Genomic DNA, 6,852 nt, shown 5'->3' with positions numbered 1-6,852 from the left:
TGCCCTGTGTCTTCTCAAACAACCCTTTCTTTCTTTTTTTTAACTTTTTTCTTTTCTTTTATAGGATATTTTCTTTATTTACATTTCAAACGTTATCCCCTTTCCTTGTTTATCTTCCACAAACCCCCTTATCCTATCCTCCTCCCCCTGCTTTAATGAGGGTGCTCTCCAACCCAGTCACACCCTCTCACTTCCCGCCCTGGCATTCCCCCACACTGGGGCATCAAGCCTTCACAGGATCAAAGGCTACTCCTCCCATTGACGCCCAACAAGGCCATTCTCTGCCACATATGTAGCTGGAATGATGAGTCTCTCCATGTGTACTCTCTGGTTGGTGGTTTAGTCCCTGGGAGTTCTGGGGTTGGGGGTACTCTGGTTGGTTGATACTGTTGTTCAGAAAATTGGACATAGTACTACCTGAGGACCAAGTTTATACCACTCCTAGGCATATACCCAAAAGATGTTCCAACATATCACAAGGACATATGCTCCACTATGTTCATAGAAGCCTTATTTATAATAGCCAGAAGCTAGAAAAAACCCATATGGCCATCAACAGAGGAATGGGTACAGAAAATGTGGAACATTCATAAAATGGAGAACTACTCAGCTATAAAAACAATGACTCCATGAAATTCTTAGCCAAATGGATGGAACTAGAAAATAACATCCTGAGTAAGGTAACCCAGTCACAAAAGAACACACATGGTACGCACTCACTGATAGTGGATATTAGCCCAAAAGCTCGAATTACCCAAGATACAATCCACAGACCACATGAAGCTCAAGAAGAAGGACAAAGTACAGATGCTTCAGTCCTTCTTAGAAGGGGTATAAAAATTCTCATAGGAGGAAATACAAAGTGTGGAGCAGAGACTGAAGCGAAGGCCTTCCAGAGACTGCCACACCTGGGGATCCATCCCATATGCAGACACCAAACCCAGACACTATTGCTAATGCCAAGAAGTACATCCTGACAGGAGCCTGATATAACTGTCACCTAAGAGGCTCTGCCAGAGCCTGAAAAATACAGAGGTGGATGCTCACAGTCAACCATTGAACTGAGAACAGGGTCCCCAATGGAGGAGTTAGAGAAAAGACTGAAGGAACTAAAGGTGTTTGCAACCCCATAGGAAGGACAACCTCTTTCTTAAGAACAGACATAAAAGAAGTGAACTAGGGATAGGGAACCTGACTTTGCTTGTTAATAACATTTTATCTATGTTTTTGGTTCCTTTTTTCCCTTTGGTTCCTGTAGATCTTCTAGTCAGGGTCTGTAGATTTCAGATTTCTAATCTTCCTCTACGTTTAGCTGTCTTTATCCTGCTGCTTCTGGCTTTGTGCCTATATGTCTTATCTGACTTCTGCCCCTTGATTAATTCTGACATTTTTATCTACATGCCTCTATTGTGGTTTTCATACTCACATCTGACCCACAGATTTATTCTTGCCTTCATTTTCTGGATTCACCATTAGTTTGAATTCACTGGTGGCTTGTTGAGAGCTGGGAATGTGCCTTCCCGCTGCCTCTGAGGCCCAGTTTAGTACTTAACCTACTCCTCTGTCATCTTTCACCCTGCATCTCCAGTCTGACTCCAGTCTCATTGAGCCCTTGCTCTTTACACTGATGTCCAAACTATTTTTTTTTTGGAAACTCTTCAAGTTCAGATTATTCTAAACCAAACAGATCTTAAGAGTCTGAGATCCCTGAAACCAGTGTCAGATACTTGATGTTCATTGAATCACAAAAAAATAAAGGATATGCACTGATTTGGGGAGAGGTGTATACTTTTGGGGAAACTTACAATACTCTTTAGATAGAACCATGACATTTTTGAATCAAGGCTTTTGTGTGGCCTACACGTAAAACATGTGCAGCATGGGGGCAAAGAAGGGACAGAAGAGGGAATGAGTTCAGCAAAAAGGCCCTTCAGCAGGAGCGCTTGTCTTCCAGCTTAACCACTTTTGCCATAGCTTCTTCAGTAGCAGATGGTCAAAGTTGCCTTTCAAAATCTGCTGGAATCTTTTAATGGTATATCTCAAAGTGACCTGTGAGGACCTCAGAAAACTGGAATAACCGAGACAAGAAGCAGTGCATTTTACTCAACTGCACATAGTCAATTTATCTTCCTTAGAAAATCTATCCATACCCATAAGGGCAATGGTGTCCTGGAGGAATTTGAAGTCCTACAAGAACTTTTGCACCCCACAGGCAACATCATAATGCTCATTGCCAACAATATTGGGATCTATGTAAAGTGAGGTAGAGCCCAGAGGATGCACAGCTGGAGAGATACCCAAGACAGCAGTAGCTCAAAACAGTGCAGTAGTAGCATCCAAGTGAGCAACGGTAGTTTCAGAGGCAGTCAAGTCATTAGGAAGCACATAAATAAGCCTGCACAGAGGTGATAGTTTGCATCTCAGTGGTGCTGAGCCTTGCCTGCATTGTACCCACATCAATGGGTACAGTGGGTAGGCTGGGAATGTAGAGTACAAGGGATTCTGCCCAATAAGTTAGACATGTCTGAGCCAGCCAGGGTGCAGTGAAAGTTGTGTTTGATAATACAATATATTTTATTAATATTTATTTATTATTTATTTACATTCCAACTGCAGTCTCCCCTTCCTTTTCTCCTCCAAGCCTCTCCCCTCCCACTCTTCTTCCCTCCCCTCATCCAGTCCTTCTCCATTTCCCTTGAGAAAGGGACAGATCTCCCATGGATACCAACCAGCCATGGCTTGTAAAGTTGCAGTAAGACTAAGCACAACCTCTCCTATTAAGGCAAGACTGTAGGAGGTAACCCATTAGGAGGAAAAGGATCCCAAAGGCAGAAAATGAGATCAGAGACAACCCCTGCTCCCACTGTTAGCAGTCCCACGCGAAGACCAAAATACACAATTGCAAAAGCAGTGCTTATTCCTAGCTGCCATCTCTTCAGTCCTGAAGATACATAGATTAAATCATAGAAACATATCCTGCTGTGGAGAGCATGTATCTTAAGATGTGTCCAAGGGACTTGGTCAGTACTATCGTTTTAGTAGAAAGAATACATTAGGTAATAATTGGCATCCACAACACATGCAATCAAGTTTGTGTTCTGTCCAGAGTATGCACATGCTAAAGCCAACCTTTAAATTCCACCAGGAACAGTTTGTATGTGAAGGACTCCTGTTCATAGAAAATGCCTCTGGAACCTGAGAGACTTGGATTTGCTATAATAAATTGTTCAAACTATTGGAACAAGTTGCCTTTTCAATTTTAAAGAGGCATGATTTTGATAGTGATTCTTTCATTATGATGATTATTTCTGTTAAAGCATCACACTGAAAAGAGGTTCCAAGGACCTCCTAGATATCCTAAAGTCTATATCTTACCATATATATATCATATATATATATGATATATATATATGATATATATCATATATATATATATATATATATATATATATATATCACCAGAAGAAGATGGATGCTGCCTTCAGTGATATTTCTGGAATAAGAAGCAAATGATTATATAACAGTGGGGCGGTGTATGCTCTGCCTTACAATGTAGTACTTATTAAGGCAGAAAAAAAATGTTTTAAAGCATCATTGAGCCCTGAAGAAAGGAACAATACTTGTTGATGATAAGCACAAACATCAAATACCATTCTGCAAGCAAACCACACATTCTAATTGTAAAGTTAACAGATAATTCACAAATAAGATTTTGCTTTGTAATTCTGTGCTTGTATTATGAACAAAAATATCACTGCTTGTATGGTAGCAAATAGCATTGCTACAGTTAGAGACTTATTTTAAAATATAAAAATGATATATCATCTAGCTCATTGATGAAAGGGTAATTACTCTTCCAGCCCATGCTTTTGAAGCAATGTCTCTTAATCAAGCCTGATAAGGCTAATCTCGCTATTGTGCTTGCTTTGAGGTCTTCTGTCTCTGTCTTCTGAGGCTATAATTACAGGTGAGCCACCATGCCTTCCCGGCATTTTACTTAGGTTCTGAACACCTGAACTCCAGTTCTTTTGCTTGCCTGTCAAGCTACTGAGCAACCCCCTGCTCCCTCCCTCCATCATAGGGTTTCCTTTGCTGTGAAGAGACGCCAAGACCACAGCACAACTCTTATAAAGAAAACATTTACTTAAGGCTGGCTTACATTTTCAGAGGTTTAGTCCATTATCATGATGTTGTTGGGAAGCATGGTGGAGTGCAGGCAGACATGGTGTGAGAAAGGGACCTGAGAGTTCTACATCTTGGTCAGAGGCAACAAAAGTAGGCTATGTGCCACACTAGGCATAACTTGAGCATAAGAGACCTCAAAGCCTGCCCCCACAGTGACATACGTCCTCTAGCAAGGCCATACCTATTCTAACAAGATCACCTCCAAATAGTACCACTTCCTATGGGTCAGGCATTCAAACACATGAGACTATGGAGGGCATACTCATTTAAACCACCGCACCACATCCACACTATGTTTAATGTTTCAATCTTGAAAATTGATTGAAAAGTATTGATACAACTCTGAAATTTTGTCTTCTCAATATCAAATCCCAAAATAAATTCACTTAGATTATTCTGTTGTTTTGACTTTTGGCTCAAAACCCAGCTCACCTGAATTTAAAACCACAAAGCTGGCATTTAGTCTGGTAATTTAAATTTTCTCTGTCTTACTTTCCTTATTGAAGATTGTGGTTGTACAGCAGCCTGTTCCCAAAAGGATGTGAATACTAAAAGGGTTTGTAGGGCTGGAGAGATGGCTCAACGGTTAAGAGCACTGACTGCTCTTCCAGAGGTCCTGAGTTCAATTCCCAGCAACCACATGGTAGCTCACAACCATCTGTAATGGGATCCAATACCCTCTTCAGGTGTGTCTGAAGACATTGACAGTGTACACATATACATAAAATCTCTTTAAAAGGTATCCAATTATCTGTCAATGTTTTGATGAATGTGAGTGATATTTCCAAAAGACTTCCTGACTCTGTCTCAGTGCTTGCAAGAGAAAGACAGATGCAAATGACTGCTTTGTATTGATATTCAAAATGCTGTGGCCAGGAACCTTAAAAGAAGCAGCCAGAAAGATTAACTTGAAGAATAGAACCAGGAAGAAAGAAAGGTGTTACCAGATTAGATCTAATACTGAAGGGCATCTGCCCTCTCCTAGCTGTGTCTACAACTGTAAGGCTCCCGATAGACTCAGAAACAGAAGAAAATTCTCTCTTCAGTTGGTTCTTACCACTAGTATGCTTAACCAATCATCTTGATTATGATAAACTTGACTTGAATGTTTCTGAGCCGGTGTGGGTGTGTGTGTGTGTGTGTGTGTGTGTGTGTGTGTGTGTGTGTGTGTGTGTGTGTGTGTGTGTGATTAGGCAGGGTATTTATACTTTGCCTAGACTGGACTTCTGGAATGCTGGAGTTATGGGCATGTATCACTATGTCAGACTTAACCTCTTGGCCTTCATTTCTTTCTTTATTTGGATATTTTAAAGATAGGTAGTTTGCGGTTGCTAACCTTGAACTCCTGCCTCAGTTTCCAAGTATGATATTGCAAGGCATGCACCACCAAAGCAGGGATTAAATTCTTGGATTTTTTAATTGCAAACTTGGAATTTAATATAAATTCTCAAATGCTGTGGTTACTTACCAATTTGAGATGCATTCTCCACCTGGATCTACACTCTGGTTCACATTACAAATTAAATGGAAGGTGGGTGAGCTCTTTCTGTTGTGGCAGCAGAGTTCAGATTACCCCTTTTATTGTTTCTGTCTTATATCAAAATAATTCAGCATAAGGCTTTTCCTTTAAATTAGTAGAATATTTGGGCTTTTGCATTTTTCATGTAGACTTTTATCTATTGAAAGAATGGAATGGAAATAAAACATGGGTTTGAGGAGAACAGGCGCTTCCGTGGAGCACTCTCTATGAATCCGTCTCCCTCTCTGCAGGAAGCTGAAGGATGACAGAATGAAGGCTTCCAGCCAACAGCCACTATGTATATAATCTCCGAAATGAACTCTCTGGCCTCAGTCACACATTCAGTTGACAAGTTGACTATGATCCTCTGAGCAACCTGAGCTCAAGCACCATCCACACCACAACTATGTGAAAGCGACAAAAGCCGAGATAGTGAAGTTAAAGCACACAACCAAGGAATCTAACATTGGACACGGGGCTGAGGGGAGAAAACGAAAATACTGTGTTCATCTGGGCCATTGCTTGGTGGTACACAGCACATGCCTAGTATTTGTGAGAGGCTGGGTTCAAACCCCAAGACCAAACATTCCTTTTTGAAAAAGAAAAGGGGCTTGGGGCAATGGTGCACATCTTTCCTTCCAACACTTGAGAGGCAGAAAGTAGCCTTAGCAATACAGTGAATTCCAGCTAACCAGGGCTACACAGGGAGGAGGAAGAGTAATAAGGGAAAAGGAGAAGATCAGGAAACACTTCTAAACACATCATGTTCAGTTGGTCAAAAGCCAAAAGAGAAATGTAAGTCTTTAAAGCAAGTAGAGAGAAGCCAGAGTTTCAGATATAAGATTTAAATCCCTTCATGAGACATTATGGAGGACATTGGACAACATATTTAAAGTACAGATGTAAGGTGGTTCAGGAGAGCACTCAAGATAGAATTTTATATCTAGGATTCTGGCTTCAATAATGAAGGGTGAACTTAGAACACGTTCAAATAAACAAAAATCCAATGAGTTCATTACCAATGAGCTGTCATTACAGGAAATGCTGATGAATATTTTCCCCCTGAAACTGAGTTACATTGAGAAGACTCCAATATAGAAAAGGGAATGTAAGAATGCTAGAAATGGCCAATATGTAGGAGGATACAA

General features: G+C 40.7%; 1 pseudogene; it reads right to left on the bottom strand.

Annotated features, from left to right (window-relative positions):
• Positions 1–1,914: 1,914 nt before the first annotated feature.
• Positions 1,915–2,555, bottom strand: Atp5f1b-ps1 (ATP synthase F1 subunit beta, pseudogene 1; annotated as a pseudogene).
• Positions 2,556–6,852: the final 4,297 nt, after the last annotated feature.

This window comes from Rattus norvegicus, chromosome X (genome assembly GCF_021556685.1).
Source record: "Rattus norvegicus strain SHRSP/BbbUtx chromosome X, alternate assembly SHRSP_T2T, whole genome shotgun sequence".
NCBI classification, from domain to species: domain Eukaryota; kingdom Metazoa; phylum Chordata; class Mammalia; order Rodentia; family Muridae; genus Rattus; species Rattus norvegicus.
This window is presented reverse-complemented; position numbering and strand designations above follow the sequence as displayed.